We start from the raw sequence: 17,713 nt of genomic DNA on the forward strand, positions 1-17,713 counted from the left end.
AGAGAGAGAGAGACAGAGAGAGATACAGAAAGAGAGAGAGAGAGAGAGACAGAGAGAGAGACAGAGAGAGAGAGAGAGAGAGAGAGAAATAGAGAGAGAAAGAGAAATACAAAAAAAAAAAACACGTGAACCCTTTGGAATCAGGGTTGTTTCAAGGCATTTGGGTCCCCAAGCAAAAAGACCAGTTCAGACAGAGAGTGGCTACAAATATAATTATGTAAAACTTAGTTCAGTTAAATAAACTTAAGACGAGTAAGGACATAAAGTTAATCAAATATTGTCAAATATAAAGGATAGGTTTATTCATTCTAGTGTTAAAGACAGTAAACCTCTGGTGTGCATGAATACTGCTGAACATGTTCCAGTCTGGTTATATTCTACTGTCAGCAACTACTGGGAGGGGCTCCTTTGTGGGGGATTCTAATAAAAGTGTTGTTGTTGAACTTTCCTGCATTGACCATCCCTGAATTTAAACGGACTCTCACACAGTTTGTTGTTGCATTCAGTTAATAACCAGTCACTGTCTAGGGGCCCCAGACATTTTTTTTGCTTGCCTGTCCTGTTGCAACAGGCCTGTTTGGAATTTTATAGTTTTCTGTATAAATTTAATCCAAGTCAACGAACATTATGACGAACATAATATGTCTAAAATAATGACACAAAAAAACATTCATGATCATTCATACCACTAAAACCTCATAGTGGTAGTGGACCCCTGTGTTAATTACCTCAAAAAAGCTAATTAGAGTAACTAGAGTCTCACTCTTGTTGAGGTGTGGACCAGCGCTATCTTGTCTGATAAAAAAACACTCAAACTTTTTGAGCTTGCTCTTCCCAAGAAGTACACATATGTGAGCCATGGCAAAAAAAAAAAAATATTTACATAAAGGTTGGAAAAGGTTTAAAAAATTATTTGAAAGTCTTTAGAAAACCACCAGTCTATAAAAAAGCCAACAATCTACAAATGGAGACAGTTTGGGACTGTGGCTGCTCATCCAAAAAGTGGGCACCCAGTTAAAATAACCCCAAGATCACAATGGAGACACATCAATGAGGTTAAAAACAACCCCAAGTGACAGACAAAGATTTTTTTAAGGCATTACTGGAACAGGCTGACATCTGTGTTCATGAGTCTACAGCCCATAAAACCTTTAAAAAGCAGGGTGTCTATCCGTCATTCAGAGTGGCCAAGAAGGAAAGCCCAGATATCAGATGTTATGGATTGACTTGAAGAGAATCATACAGAGCGTCCTTATTTTGTTAGCTCTATTATAAAGGGGAAGTAACCTGTTGAAGTTATGCCTGCTCACATTTTATGAATATTTATGCAGAAAACCATGAAATACCATATATATATATATATATATATATATATATATATATATATATATATATATATATACTGTCTATTTACTGTCTACATAACACTTATATACTAAATGTAGTCGATATACTGTGTGCATATTCTGCATATTGTTTCTGTCCAATAAAAAACATAAAACCTTCGTAACTTTTAAACCACAGTAAAAAGAGTTTATTTTAGGTAATTTTGAAGAATTTGTATTTTGATACAGTGTAAAAAGGGAAAGTTGGTTTGTTTTAAACATGTAGTAAACAAAAAAAATCAACAAAAATGGAGATACTTGTTTTTTATTGCACATCAGTGGTACACTAGTATAGGGACTTCTATTCATTCTTCTAGCCTTATTTTTCTATTCCTTTTACAGGTGTATCTCAAAAATAAGAATATATATGAAAAGTTACTTTATTTTAGTAATTCAGTTCAAAACGTGAAACTCAAATATTATTTATTAAATGTACAACTTTTTTTTATTATTGTTGATGATTGATTATGGCTTACAGCCAGTGAAAACCCAAAAATCAGCATCTCAGAAAATTTGACCATTTGGTACTTTTGGCAGCATGGGCAGTGTGCCAAGTCCTGCTGAAAAATGAAAACATCAATGATTGGTGGAAACTTCACACTAGACCTCAAGCAGCTTGGACTGTTTGTCTCTCCACTCTTCCTCCAGACTCTGCTTCCTTGATTTACAAATGAAATGTACAATTTACTGATGATCAGTGATGGTTTGGAGAGACATGTCATCTGCTGGTGTTGATCCACTGTGTTCTATCAAGTCTAAAGTCAGTTCAGTGTTTTCCCGGAAAATCTTACAGCACTTCATGCTTCCCTCTGCTGACAACGTTTATGGAGATGTGGATTTCATTTTCCAGCAGGACTTGGCACACTGCCCACTCTGCCAATAGTTCCAATGGGTCTTATTTTTCAGTTTTTATTGGCTGTAAGCCATAATCATCAACAATAAAAGAAATAAGCACTTAAAATAGATCACCCTGTGTGTTTATTACATCTATATAATATATGAGTTCCACATTTTGAACTGAATTACTGAAATAAAAATTAGAAAATATTCTAATTTTTCTGAGATTTTATGGATGCAACAGAATACTGTTTATTAGTTAGGCTAATAAAAAATATATATATAAATAATAGCAATAACCTATTTTATTCTCACATAAGCAAGATTTTGGGGATCTATTGATGCCTGTGTTTAGGGGTCTCTCAAGACTGTGACCCCTTCCTCTCCGCAACTCTGACTAGTGTCGAGTATTCACTTTCTCTCCTCCTGTTCTCGTCCACGTCCCTCAGAGCTGGAGACACGCTCCAGTTCTCTCTCACTCTCTACTCTCTTGTCTTTCACGCCCTTGCTTTCTCCCTTTCTCTCGCTCTCTTCCTCTTCCTGTCCAAGCTGGAGGCGGTCATTAGATTACTGTAATTACCGTGATAAGGGGCATCAGTCGGGAAGAAAAAGGAGGAAGTTGGACTCGGTCAGCTGTGTGTGTGTGTGTGTAAGAGAGAAGTATTTGTTTTTCTTCATGAAAGAGAAGGATCCGGATCAAAAGCCTGGTCCCCAGCTGGGCTCTCCGTGCTCCAGTAGGCTGGTCAGTCTGGGCCGGGCAGCTGTGTGTTGAAGTGACCGTTTCCAGCCACAGAAACATCATGCTGACCACTGACCCCCCCAACCTCCCACATACCACACCAGCAGCCCTCAGCTGTAGAACAAACACCCCGTCCACAGCCGGGGGTAATCAGGCTTTAGATACAGCACAAATGTGTGTGATACAGTGGCGTGAAAAAGTATTCTCCCCCCAAAAAGATTTATTTTGTTTTTGCTTTTTTTTTGTCAAAATAATATTTTTCTGATTATCAAACAAACTGTAATATCAGACAAAAGATAACCTGCGCAAATAAAAAAGCACTTTTTGAATAAAAAAAAAGGTTAATTAAAGGAAAAAAAACCTATTCAATGCAGATTTTCCCACTTGGATGTTCAGGTCAGGTCTGCACATCACCTCAGTTTAAATGTGCCCCAGGATGAGACCATGAGGGGTAAAACATGGGCCCCATCTGTGTTGTTCACTTTAATATCAGACAAAGATAACCTGAGTTAATATAAAGGAAAAAAAAATATCCCTGTGTGAAAAAGTGTTTGCCCTCAAATCTAATAGATTCACAAAGCTGGCAGAGACATACCCTAAAAGATTTGCAGCTGTAATTGCAGTAAAATGTGGCTCTACTGAGTATTTTTATAGGGGGGCTAAATACTTTTGCACGTCATACTTTTCAGATTTTTTTTTCTCATCACCACCAGAATCACCAGAACTGAGCCCCATCACCCAAAGCTTTTCCTGTGCAAGTGTTCGCACAGGGCTAGTTTAAATGGGGATCTGTGTTAGGCTAAAAGCTACTGCTAGTCTAAAATATGGGATATCTCTGCTTAAACAAACTGGAGCTAAATACACATCAGACTGAAAATCAGCAGCCATTAAAACTTGAAAAAAACAGGGAAGCAAGTAAAGACAAAGCTAAAAGCTAATCCGCTAAATTTCACTTAAAGCTTATTTTTAAAGCTTATTTCACTAAAACTATGCAATGTACAGTACAGGCCACAACTTTGGACACACCTTCTCTTTTTCAATGGGTTTTATTTATTTTCATGACATTGTAGATTCTCACTGAAGGCATCGAATGAACACATATGAATGAACACATGTGGAGTTAATGTGTTCATGTGTATGTACTTAACAAAAAAATGGTGAAATAACTAAAACAAAATTGTATATTCTAGTTTCTTCAAAATAGCCACCCTTTGCTCTGATTACTGCTTTACACACTCTTGGCATCATTATCTCAATGGGCTTCAAGAGGTGATCACCTGAAAAGGTTTTCCAACAGTCTTAAAGGAGTTTCCAAAGGTGTTTAGCACTTGTTGACTCCTTTGCCTTCACTCTGTGGTCCAGCTCACCCCAAACCATCTGAATTGGGTTCAGGTCCGAACGACTGTGGAGGCCAGGTCATTTTTTGTTAAGTACAAAAAACTCCACATGTGTTCATTTATAGTTCTGATGCCTTCAGTGAGAATCTACAATGTAAATAGTCATGAAAATAAAGAAAACGCACTGAAAAAAAGAAGGTGTTTTCAAACTTTTGGCCTGTACTGTACATGTAATGTACATGCTTACATTAGTATAAATACAACAATATTAATAATTAATTGGAAGAATTAGAATTGTGATTGTGATCTCAACCTTTCAATTAAACAAATCAGAACTTGTTTAGAACATAGAACATTTGTATACACACAAATTATAATATAATATGCATAAACGTAAAAACCCCCTCAGCAGAAGCTGTTCAGTGTACCCCATCAGATAAATATAGAATATAGATATAGACTGCTTTTGCACCCTAACAAAGATGTGAAGTGTTGTGTGGAATGTTATGGAATATGGTATGTTGTGATTCCAGGTTACATTTTTATAAATATGGCATATTGCTAAAAATCAACTGGTTATATTGTAAGGTATGTTTCTGTATGGTGTTTCATTCAAATTCGTGCTCCATGTGCCCCTTTTTTAACTTTGAGCACCTGCCCCTCTAAAGGTCTCTGCACGGCCCTGGTTTTCGATCACACTGAGAGAGGACACAATGAGAGACGTTAGCAACAATATCTGGTAAGATTCTAAAATAATTTATAGTTTTTTTTATTGTATGTTTTCCTACATTTTATTAGCCCTTCCACTATGAGCTTCATTGTTTTAGTACTACTTCATTACTACTATTCAAATGTATTTTTTTTAATTGCTTAGTTAAGTAGAAGAGTCCATTCTGAAAAAAAAAAAAAATAATAAACACAGATGCGATTTCCACTTCCAGGCTGTTGCTTTGCAATTGCTATGTAGTCTCTAGAGTGAACGTTTTTTTTGCTGGTTGTGGTTGTAGTGGTCTCCAAGGAGGTTGCTATGTTGTTGCTATGCAGTTACTGCGAAATTCCTGGTGGCTGCTAGGGTGTGGCCTCGCAGTATAGTTGCTATAGCGTTTTAGGTGGTAACTAAGGTGTTACTAAGTTGCTACACTCTAAAAAGTGATTCTGTGTTTTAGTCAGTGGAAACTAATATTATTAAGTGGAGTGAACTTATCGGCCAGTATAACTCAATAAAATGAGTTCAGAGAACTTCAACCTGAAAACTTAAAAATGTTGGTTGAACCAACTTTTAGTCACTACCTGTGTCAATGCTCTTTCTAGAGTGTTAGTTCATGCAGCTTTCCTATAGGCTCCTGGCACCATATATCTGCATATTGGGTGTGGCCTCTTCCTTACTTACCATCTTTGTGTTGTCTGTTGCCCAAAGCTACCTTATCCTAGGCGTGCAATATTATAATATAATTTGATTGCCAGGCCTCAGTGTTTGTGGGCTGTAAGAGCACATTAACGTTATTCTGTGTTTCTAGTGATCACAGTATGCTGGCTTTGAGCTACAGAGTTCACTCTTTACTGAGTTTACTCCTGTATTATACTGTCAGTATTTGCAGTTAAATAATAATATACCAAATATGTTGAGAATACCACATTGAGTTAACTCAGCCTTTTAAGGCAGCAGGAGAACTTATATTGCTGAGTTTAAACAACTTGAAATGTTTTACATTGTACATTAAAATTATGAAGCACGTAATTAAGTTGGATAAACTGGATAATTTAAGTTGATTTGCCTTAAATTTAAGTTGAGATAATGAAAACTGTCAACTTGAAAGTAATCAAATAATTACGTTGAGCTAACTTAAAGGAATTGTGTCTAACTTGTTTACTTAATTTGTAAAAACTTAATTTATTTATGTGTTACCAATTGAAGTAATTTTTTTAAGTTGGTCCAACAATTCTCTTTTTTCAGTGTAAGAAGGAAAAGAAGAAGAAAAAATGTTTGAAACTGGTTTGAAAGAAGACGTTTGCTCGTTTGAAGGAAGCAACAGCATATCCTAACCAGACCAACTGATACCTGGCTGTGTAATGCTCTACCCAAAACAGGAACCCAAACATTTTCCCTTTATTTTAAGTCAAAATGTTTAATTATGAGAGTTTGAGCCATTTTGTTTCAAGATAATACTCATGCTGATTTTATGTTCAACAGAATCTTCTGAAGGAAAGTTTTCTCCAGTAAAATTTAGCTTTAGTTTTGTATTATTTTCTTCTGTTCCCATTCTATCATCCCCTGCTCTCAGAGCACAGAGCGTGATAGATGTGTTGTAGGAGTTCTAACTGACCCGAGATCTGCCTCCGGCTAACGTCCACCACCAGCAATTCTTCTCCTGGCCTCTCCGAGGGTGAAAGCTGCGTGTGCTTAGGATTCGAATGCAGAGTTTCCCACTTGGACGTTCAGGTCAGGTCTGCACATCACCTCAGTTCACACATTTTTTATTGTTGAAACAAAACAACTAACTACTGGAGAACAGTTCCAGGAGTTCTGGTGTTTAGTGTAGGAGATGCTGGCCCACAGACGCCCACGTCCACCAAAACATTTGACACATGATTTGCAGATTCGTAGGCACTGGCACAAACAAACTCAAAACACGAAACTTATCAGCACTGTTTTAGCTGACCCAGATAACATGCCAGATAATATGAGGCCATGATTAGCAGCCCATCTGGACCCTGGGATGAGACCATGAGGGGTAAATCATGGGCCCCATCTGAGTTGTTCAATGCACTTGGGGTCCAAATAGTCCACCATTCAGAACCCACCTAGTTCAACCCCTGTGAGCCCTACAAGAGAACGTTGGCTGGGGAGTTTGAGATGACTTCACCTTTTTACCTTTCCTAAAGATTGGATTCCCAAGAATCCCAAATTTCCCAAGCTTCAATCATTTAACCAATAAGCCTCTAGAGCTGTAGAGAATATGTCTTTAGCCAGTCCAACCATTTGAGTGTGAGTAGAGAACATAGGTTTCATCGGCTATATCTGTTCTCGATCAACTTCAGTGAGGGTGTGTCCCATTACATCAGGCATAAAAACAACACATGGTGGTGGTAGTGTAATGGACTGTGGCTTCTGTGCTGCTTTAGGGCCTGGAAAACTTGACGGAGAATATCCGACCATTATTGTGACCTTACGCTCAGGTATACTTGGGCTCTGCAGCAGGACAATGACCCAAAGCGCATCAGCATGTCAGAATCTGAATGGCTCAAAAAATAAACAAAATGAAGGTTTTGGAGTGTCCTAGTCAAAGTCTTGGTGAGTCTGGGTATAGTATATATCCAGTAAATAAGTTCACCCCCTGTTTATTCTGATTGTCTGCGCCTAGTTACCTAGGTTTGATCAATAAGGAACACAGAGGCTTCCACAATAATCTGAGAAATAAAATGAGAGATGATAAAAATAGGTCAGGTTCCATCAAGGGATTCAAGTGATGGTGGTTAGATTTGTGCACCTATGACTTCCTTGTAGCACTTTTGCTGGTAGCTACTAACCATGGCATACCAGGAACACCTCACATGACTTGCCTAGACGTCACAGTCAAGAACTTCTCAGGTTGGCTCTTGTCAAAGTGTCTCAGACTCCCATTTTTCGTGAACTGAGACAACTAGGCTGAAACAACAGCAACTGAAATTACAGGTTCAATCAGCGAATTCCCACAAGGCCTTGTTACATCTAAGCATAGATAGTAAATCCCACTCTTTACTCACCATTCCCACCAGCACCTGACGACCCGCTGTCCGACTTCTGGTAGGTCCTGAGCACAGTGCACCTGCAGAAACAACAGGAAACACCTGTGCAGTTAGTTTGTGAAAAGAACCGTTAGAAACCATGTCTTGCTTGATTAATAAACCACATACATTCTCTAAACATAGCAAACAAAGCCTGATAAGCTTGTAATGTAGGTCCCTCTTGTGCCACCAAAACAGCTTTGAAGGTCTTTTACAAGTCTGGCACCAACATTTTAGCAATAGATGCTTTAAGCCTTGGTGAAACCTCCATGAGCCTCCTGTCACTACTGTTTACTGCTTTGTCCATCCATGAGTCACTTTTGGTAGGTACTGTACACTGCTTACAGGGAACGCCCCACAAGACCTGCCTGATATTTTGGAGATGTTCTGACTCAGCTGTCTATAGACATCAAAGGTTGGTTCCTGTTAAAGTGTCTCAGATTCTTATGCTTACCCAATTTTCTAGCTTCACTTTCTGGCTTGATCAACTTCTAACTGATCATCGATCAACTTCTAACCATCGCTGATTGTGGAAACTTCACACTAGACCTTAAGCAGCTTAAGGACTGTGTGTCTCTCCACTCTTCCTGCAGACTCTGCTTCCTTTATTTCCAAATAAAATTCTAAATTTAATAATGGTAAATCAGTGATGGTTTTGAGAGCCCTGTTATCTGCTGGTGTTGGTCCAAAAAATTTTTTTTTATATCAAGTCTAAAGTCAGTGCAGTGTTTTCCTGGAAAATCTTACAGCACTTTATGCTTCCCTCTGCTGACAACTTGTATGGAGATGGAGATTTCATTTTCCAGCAGGATTGGCACACTGACCACACTGCCAAAAGTCCCAATTTGTCACTGGGTCAAAATTTCTTGGTGAACGGACCAATCGAATTCTCTAAAAAAGACCTGAAATAAACTGAGCAAATTGACGTCCACTGAAAGTTAAGAAAGTTGTATCTCTCTCCTACAAAGTTGCAGTTTTGGTTTTGAAGATACTTGCCTTTCATTGGACAGCTACAATATATATAATCTACATTTTAAGGTGAGGAAAAAAACAGGCCTTTTTAAATATATGAATATAAAGTGAAAATATGACATTTAAAAGTGAATTTTGACTGAAACTCACTCATACAGGTGACATACTTGGGCCTCATGGGACAAAATAAACCAAAAAAAAAAAAAAAAGATTTGGAAATATCTGCTCTCCAGGGGGGTGAGAACGTTAAGAGTTTGCTGTGACTTGCTTGCAGGAGCACTGGCTTTGAAAAGGAAGCAGGATTCAGTCTTTCAAAGACATTCCAGAGGCATAGTTTATCCTCCTCACTTTCATGGCACCTTTTCACCCTGCGGGGCAGGAAATGCCGTTGTACCTGTTTTCCTTTTTCCAGCATCAATCCCTCCTCCTATTCATTACAGGGGTGTCTTATGTTTTCTTGTGAATGGTCATGTAAGATTACTGAGTGCAGCGGCATCGTTTCTGGCTTACGGCTGTTCCTGGCACCCTCCCTCCCGGTTCACCTGCCCCCTCCCCAAAACCCAGCTCTGCGTCTACAAAGACCCGCCGACTCCGTGGCTCCTCGGTTTTCCCCAAACTTAGCTTTCTTTTGATTCCCACGGCCGCGCTGCGTTGTGTGCTGGTATGGAGAACAGCTCAGGTGAAACCCGATCGGCACCTGTGAGCGCGGCTCGCTCTTTCATTCCTACAGTAAAGCCGAGGGGGGGTCAGGGGGAGGAGCCAACAGGTAAGTCTGGTGCCAGCGGTGATGTAACGCCCATTCAGCCGCAGGTGACATCACCAGGCCGAGCACCGGTTATGAGGGTATTGACGGGGAAAGACCTGAACAGGTACAATGGCTTCATTAACAAGAGAACCACTGAGCAAACAGGAAAAAAAGATATGGGAAACAAAGATAATAAATCTAAATAAAGCTTAATATAGTTTTGGTATAGGACAGGTAATATACAGTGCTGCGAAAAACAGTGTTTGCCCTCTACAGGTTTCTGTTGTTTTTGCTTTTTTTTAATCATACATACATTTCTAAATATCAGACAAAGACAGCCTGAGCAATATAATAATATAGAAAGCACTTTTTGAATGATAATTTCATTTATTAAGGAAAAAAAAAACATCCAAACCAAACAGACCCCATGTGAAAAAGTTTTTCCCACTTAAACGTAATAACTTTATTGTTTTTTTATTGCTCTAATAAATGTAAAACACCCTTCTTTGCAGATTTGTTTTAATTCAGCCACAGCATCTCAATCAGACTTTTTGGATTTCTTTAGATTTGGTTATAATATGTTGCATTTTAAGATCTTTTAGCTGCTTCATGTTGTCAGACAGGTTCTATTTAGGTGATTTCTTGATTCTACAGGTCTGGCAGTAATCAGGCCTGGCTGTGGTTAGTGAAAATGAACGTAGCTTTCCAAATAATGTGATTAATCACAGTTGATTAATGGGGCAAACACTTTTTTTACACGGCCAGGTTGGTTTTGATTACTTCTTTGTGTTAATAAATTAAATGATAATTTAAAAAGGCTTTTTTTGGGTTTACTTACGGTGTCTTTTTCTGATATTAAAGTTTGTTTGATAATCTGAATTTTTTCAAAAAATCAATTAAATTTAATTCAATGTAAATCACCTGCATGGTTCAGACAATTTTTAAAAAAATACACCCATCATAGATCATACAGGTGCACTTTGTAGCTTTACAGTTACAGACATGTGTCTATCTGTTGCATCATTTTTCACCCCCACGCCCCCTTAACCCCATTCATCTGTGGAATTGGACCACCACTGCACCTCCACTGAGAGGACTGGTTCTCAGAAAGCTGGAAGAATAAGATTTCTATGGAGTTTCAAATCTTATAAACATGCTATGCTCTGTTTACCTGAGTAGATGTTTAGTGAAGGCCCACACATAGGTCTACTGTTCCTTTATCATTTGATTGGTTTATGATTGGTTTAGGTAGACATTTAAAGAGGCACTAAACTCTAAAGCATATTTTTTTCTCATATTAATAGCTGAAATGTGTTGCTTTGAAGTTGTGAAAAATACCAGTCCAGCTCAAAAAGTTTAGCACCAACTATGCAAATCTATCCATCAATTAACCTCCCCCCTGGTGATGTCCAACCATCTGCGGCTCAGCTCAATCAGCTCTTCCAATTGCCCCAACTCTAAACCCATACATCACCCAGCACAGAGCCCCTTCCAAACTACTCCTCCAGTTTTTTAGCATTTTTCCGAATTTGAGCTGAAGGCGGAGTCAGATTTAAAATTAGGTGGTTTAGTGCCCCTTTAAACTAGTAAAACTCCCCCTGTAGGTTGTTCAGTGTTAGTGCAGTCATATCCTGCATTCACACTGGAAAGTGACAAAGCAACAGGTGACCATTAATTTCCTATTACAGGGCGCAATTTGTTGTTGGGACCTACGAGAAGCAGGAAGCAAAAAAAAAAAAAGCGCAAAACGACAAGAGTTGAAATTTTCTAAAATTTATGCAAATTAATTATGATCCAGTGAAGCAACATTCTAACCTGATTGGCTACTGGAATGTCTTTGCACCTAAACCTTTGGCTCTCTAAATTTTGCTTCTATCGTAGAGAAAATATGGAAGCGCAGGTAAATCACAGAATCGGCCAAGAGTTCTGGAGTCATAGCTGCAGAATAAAGTGTCCAAGCGATTTCTCATATTTATACCCTATTTCCCCTTCAAAATATATTTTTTTCAAGCGGGAATAAATGACTGGATGATGAATGTTGAATGATGGTAAAAAGCTTGGAACTCTCCCATGCAAAGCACTTTTGCCCAGTATCTATCTTACTATTGAATTACTAACACTGACATCAACCGAGGGAGTTGAGACATGCAGTTCATTATATGTTGTTCTGGGTTCCTTTGTGACCTCCTGGATGAGTTGTCCATGCCTTTTTGGAGTAAGTTTGGTAGGCTGGCCACTCCTGGGAAGGGAATAATAGCTCTCTTTGTTTTTTGAGTCCTAATTCACCATGTCTTATTAAAACCAATTTATTTGTAACCATTCTAGTGATCTTAATTTAGCTATTAAATACATATGTAATACTAACACATATTTAAAGTTGTAATCTGTATTATTTTCAGTCTTAACTGAAAGCAGAAGCATTTCTGAGTGGAGAAGGGATAAAATATTGTCTTTAATATTGTGGTACCAGTGTTCTGGAACAATCTTCCCTGCTAGGCCTAAAATATTAATTCTATCTAAAAACTAAGGTGTCTGGTCACTTTTCGTGGGAGTTCTTCTGGCTACATCACGCATCTTTACGTCACATGTACAGCTTGTGAAAGAGGATCCAGCTCAGTTTTATTTTTACTGAACACGAGTGATTGGTGGAGCAATGGGGACTTCAGAAGGGAAACTCAGATTCATCCGCATCACACCCACCCAGTTTAAAATGATTCTTCCGCATGTTTGGTACAATTACCCGACTTACGAACATCAGCTTTAACTAGAAAAGGTAAAGTTCGTGAACGAACTTTAAGTTGGCTTGGAAAAGAACGCTAATAACGTTAAAAAGTTAAAATGGTTGCTAAGCTTTTTCCGTGTGAAGAGTCATTGATATGCTGTTAACGCTAAATGCTAAAAACGCTGACATCTAAAAACATTTGGTTAAACGCTGAAATCTAAAAACATTTGGTTAAACGCTGAAATCTAAAAATGTTTGATTAAACGCTGAAATCTAAAAACGTTAGGTTAAACGATGAAATCTAAAAACATTTGGTTAAACGCTGAAATCTAAAAACGTTTGATTAAACGCTGACATCTAAAAACGTTTGGTTAAACGCTGAAATCTAAAAACGCTTGTTTAAATGCTGAAATCGTAAAACTTTTGGTTAAACTTTTGATTGCTAATGTGTTGCTAGGCGGTTGCTATAATTTCTGAAAAGGTTGCTAAGCTGTTGCTAGGCAATTGCTAATGTTTTCCAGGTGGTTGCTAAGCTGTTGCTAACTGGTTGCTAGGCAATTGCTAACATATAACAGGTGGTTGCTAAGGTGTTGCTAGGTGGTTGCTAGGGTGTTGCTAGGTTGTTGCTATCATTTCTAAAGTGGTTGCTAAGTGGTTGCTAGGCAGTTGCTATCGTTTTCCTAGTGGTTGTTAAGGTGTTGCTAAGTGGTTGCTAGGCAGTTGCTATCATTTCTAAAGTGGTTGCTAGGCAGTTGCTAACGTTTTCCCAATGGTTGTTAAGGTGTTGCTAAGTGGTTGCTAGGCAGTTGCTTTCGTTTCTAAAGTGGTTGCTAAGTGGTTGCTAGGCAGTTGCTAACGTTTTCCAGGTGGTTGCTAAGTGGTTGCTAGGCAGTTGCTAACGTTTTACAGGTGGTTGCTAGGCAGTTGCTAAGTGGTTGCTAGGCAGTTGCTAACGTTTTCCAAGTGGTTGCTAGGCAGTTGCTAAGTGGTTGCTAGGCAGTTGCTAACATTTTCCAGGTGGTTGCTAAGTGGTTGCTAGGTAGTTGCTAACATATTCCAGGTGGTTGCTAGGCAGCTGCTAAGTGGTTGCTAGGCAGTTGCTAACGTTTTCCAGGTGGTTGCTAAGTGGTTGCTAGGCAGTTGCTAACGTTTTCCAGGTGGTTGCTAGGCAGTTGCTAAGTGGTTGCTAGGCAGTTGCTAACGTTTTCCAAGTGGTTGCTAGGCAGTTGCTAAGTGGTTGCTAGGCAGTTGCTAACGTTTTCCAGGTGGTTGCTAAGTGGTTGCTAGGCAGTTGCTAACGTTTTCCAGGTGGTTGCTAGGCAGTTGCTAAGTTGTTGCTAGGCAGTTGCTAACGTTTTCCAGGTGGTTGCTAAGTGGTTGCTAGGCAGTTGCTAACGTATTCCAGGTGGTTGCTAGGCAGTTGCTAAGTGGTTGCTAGGCAGTTGCTAACGTTTTCCAGGTGGTTGCTCAGTGGTTGCTAGGCAGTTGCTAACGTTTTCCAGGTGGTTGCTAAGTGGTTGCTAGGCAGTTGCTAACGTATTCCAGGTGGTTGCTAGGCAGTTGCTAAGTGGTTGCTAGGCAGTTGCTAACGTTTTCCAAGTGGTTGCTAGGCAGTTGCTAAGTGGTTGCTAGGCAGTTGCTAACGTTTTCCAGGTGGTTGCTAAGTGGTTGCTAGGCAGTTGCTAACGTTTTCCAGGTGGTTGCTAGGCAGTTGCTAAGTGGTTGCTAGGCAGTTGCTAACGTTTTCCAAGTGGTTGCTAGGCAGTTGCTCAGTGGTTGCTAGGCAGTTGCTAACGTTTTCCAGGTGGTTGCTAAGTGGTTGCTAGGCAGTTGCTAAGGTTTTCCAGGTGTTTGCTAAGTGGTTGCTAACTGGTTGCTAGGCAGTTACTATAATTTCTAAAGTGGTTGCTAAGTTGTTGCTAAGTGGTTGCTAGGCAGTTGCTAACGTTTTCCAGGTGGTTGCTAAGGTGTTGCTAAGTGGTTGCTAGGCAGTTGCTAACGTTTTCCAGGTGGTTGCTAAGCAGTTAATAGGTGGTTGCTAAAACCTGGCTGGGGTGCCGGGGTGTCCAAACTTTTGACTGATAGCTGCTCCATACAGCAGCTCCTCCATACACTCACAGTACTGGAGGAGCAGGGGAGAGAAGGGGTTCCGTGCGCAGAGCTGCTCGTGTGTGAGATGGAACTCTGGGCTCCCCATTCATTTCTATGGGAAAACTTCGTACGACAATTGTACGAAAACCGTACGTCGTATAACTTCGCAACCTCCTATTAATTTAAAGATCTCGATAAGATCTATAAGCTCGCCGAATTTGGTGTTCGTATCTCAAAAATTGTGGCAGTTACGGACGTTTAAAATTTGGCCCCATTCATTTCCTATGGGAAAAAAAAGCGCACGTTTACGAAGTTTTTACGAAAACCGTACGATAAATCGCTTAAAAAAGCACAAGCAACCTAATCGGGTATAGGTCCTACGATACTGCAAAGTTTCGTGATTCTACGTCAAAAGCCCTAGGAGGAGATGCGTATAGAAATTTGAGCGCGGAATAATAATAATAATAATAATAACTAGAAAAGGAAAGTTCGATAACGAACTTTAAGTTGGCTTGGAAAAGTACGTTAAATAGTTAAATAACGTTGAATAGTTAAAATGGTTGCTAAGATATTTCTGTCTAAAGCGTGTGAAGAGTGGTTGCTATGCTGTTGACTTTCGGCTGAATGTTGAAGTCCAAAAAGTTTTGGCTAACATGGTGAAAAGCTTATAATTATCTTATAAAGTAAAGTGTTGCTAAGTGGTTGCTAGGTAGTTGCTAGGCAGTTGCTAATGTAGTCCACATCGTTGCTTAGTGCTTGCTAATTGGTTGCTAGGCAGTTGCGAACATATTCCAGGTGGTTGCTAAGCTGTTGCTAACTTGTTGCTAGGCAATTCCTAACGTATTCCAAATGGTTTTTAAGTGGTTATTAGGCAGTTTCTAATATTTTCCAGGTGGTTGCTAACTGGTTGCTATGGTATCTGGGGTGGTTGCTAAGGTGTTGCTAGGTGGTTGCTAAGGTGTTGCTATGGTATCTGGGGTGGTTGCTAAGGTGTTGCTAGGTGGTTGCTATAGGGTTGCTAAGGTGTTGCTATGGGATCCGGGGTGGTTGCTAAGGTGTTGCTATGGTATCCGGGTTGGTTGCTAAGGTGTTGCTAGGTGGTTGCTAAGGTGTTGCTATGGTATCCAGGGTGGTTGCTAAGGTGTTGCTAGGTGGTTGCTAGGGTGTTGCTAGGCGGTTGCTATGGTATCCAGGGTGGTTGCTAAGGTGTTGCTAGGTGGTTGCTAAGGTGTTGCTAGGTGGTTGCTATGGTGTTGCTATGGTATCCGGGGTGGTTGCTAAGGTGTTGCTAGGTGGTTGCTAAGGTGTTGCTATGGTATCCAGGGTGGTTGCTAAGGTGTTGCTAGGTGGTTGCTAGGTGGTTGCTAGGGTGTTGCTAGGTGGTTGCTAAGGTGTTGATTTGGTATCCAGGGTGGTTGCTAAGGTATTGCTAGGTGGTTGCTAAGGTGTTGCTAGGTGGTTGCTAAGGTGTTGCTATGGTATCCGGGGTGGTTGCTAAGGTGTTGCTAGGTGGTTGCAAGGTGGTTGCTAAGGTGTTGCTAGGTGGTTGCTAGGGTGTTGCTAGGTGGTTGCTAAGGTTTTGCTAGATGGTTGCTAAGGTGTTGCTATGGTATCCAGGGTGGTTGCTAAGGTGTTGCTAGGTGGTTGCTATGGTATCCGGGGTGGTTGCTAAGGTGTTGCTAGGTGGTTGCTAAGGTGTTGCTATGGTATCCTGGGTGGTTGCTAAGGTGTTGCTAGGTGGTTGCTAGGCAGTTGCTAAGGTGTTGCTATGGTATCCTGGGTGGTTGCTAAGGTGTTTCTAGGTGGTTGCTAAGGTGTTGCTAGGTGGTTGCTAAGGTGTTGCTAGGTGGTTGCTAAGGTGTTGCTATGGTATCCGGGGTGGTTGCTAAGGTGTTGCTAGGTGGTTGCTAGGCGGTTGCTTAAGTGTTGCTATGGTATCCGGGGTGGATGCTATGGTGTGGTTGCTAAGGTGTTGCTAGGTGGTTGCTAAGGTGTTGCTATGGTATCCAGGGTGGTTGCTAAGGTGTTGCTAGGTGGTTGCTAGGTGGTTGCTAGGGTGTTGCTAGGTGGTTGCTAAGGTGTTGCTAGGTGGTTGCTAAGGTGTTGCTATGGTATCCAGGGTGGTTGCTAAGGTGTTGCTAGGTGGTTGCTAAGGTGTTGCTAGGTGGTTGCTAAGGTGTTGCTATGGTATCCGGGGTGGTTGCTAAGGTGTTGCTAGGTGGTTGCAAGGTGGTTGCTAAGGTGTTGCTAGGCGGTTGCTAAGGTGTTGCTATGGTGTCTAGGGTGGTTGCTAAGGTGTTGCTAGGTGGTTGCTAAGATGTTGCTATGGTATCTGGGGTGGTTGCTAAGGTGTTGCTAGGTGTATCTAACTGGTCGCTAGGCAGTTGCTACCATTTCTAAAGTGGTTGCTAAGCAGTTGCTAGGCAGTTGCTAACGTTTTCCAGGTGGTTGCTAAGGTGTTGCTATCTGGTTGCTAGGCAGTTGCTAACGTATTACACATGGTTGCTAAGTGGTTGCTAGGCAGTTGCTAATGTTTTCCTAGTGGTTGCTAAGGTGTATCTAACTGGTTCCTAGGCAGTAGTAGATAAAAAGAAAGAGTGTTAAATGTAGAAGTACAGAAAAAGGGAGAGCCTGAAATAGAGAAGTAGAGAGAAAATCAGCGTGAGAAGTAGAGAAAGAACACCCGAGAATGTGAGAAAAAGAGTGACAAGTAGAGAGAAATATTGAGCGAGAGAAAGAGAATTAGGGAAAAAGAGAGATCGAGAAATAAAGAAGTAGAGAAAGAAAAAGGATGTAGTAGAGAGATAGATAGAAAGAGAAAGCAAGACAGAAAAGTAGAGTGAAAGAGAAGTAGAGAGAAGAGCGAGAAATAAAGAGAGAGTAAGAGAGAAATAGAGAAATAGAAAAGTAGAAAGAAAGAGACATAGAAAAGTAGAGAGAGTGAGAAAGAGAGAGTGAGAAATAGAGAAGTAGAGAGAGTGAGAAATAGAGACGTAGAGAGAGAGTGAGAAAGAGAGTGAGAAATAGAGAAGTAGAGAGAGAGTGAGAAATAGAGACGTAGAGAGAGAGTGAAAAAGAGAGTGAGAAATATAGAAGTAGAGAGAGTGAGAAATAAAGAGA

General features: G+C 40.2%; 1 protein-coding gene across 2 annotated transcripts in view; it reads right to left on the bottom strand.

The window, feature by feature from the left end:
• Positions 1-17,713, bottom strand: part of LOC103044632 (axin-2) — a 116,065-nt gene that overhangs the window by 52,140 nt on the left and 46,212 nt on the right. For both annotated transcript variants that reach the window (XM_049479197.1, XM_049479195.1), the window contains exon 5: positions 8,043-8,104. The gene's annotated coding sequence lies outside the window, so the exon portion shown is untranslated. The remainder of the gene's footprint in view (positions 1-8,042; positions 8,105-17,713) is intronic.

The sequence above is a fragment of the Astyanax mexicanus genome, chromosome 5 (genome assembly GCF_023375975.1).
Source record: "Astyanax mexicanus isolate ESR-SI-001 chromosome 5, AstMex3_surface, whole genome shotgun sequence".
NCBI classification, from domain to species: Eukaryota; Metazoa; Chordata; class Actinopteri; order Characiformes; family Acestrorhamphidae; genus Astyanax; species Astyanax mexicanus.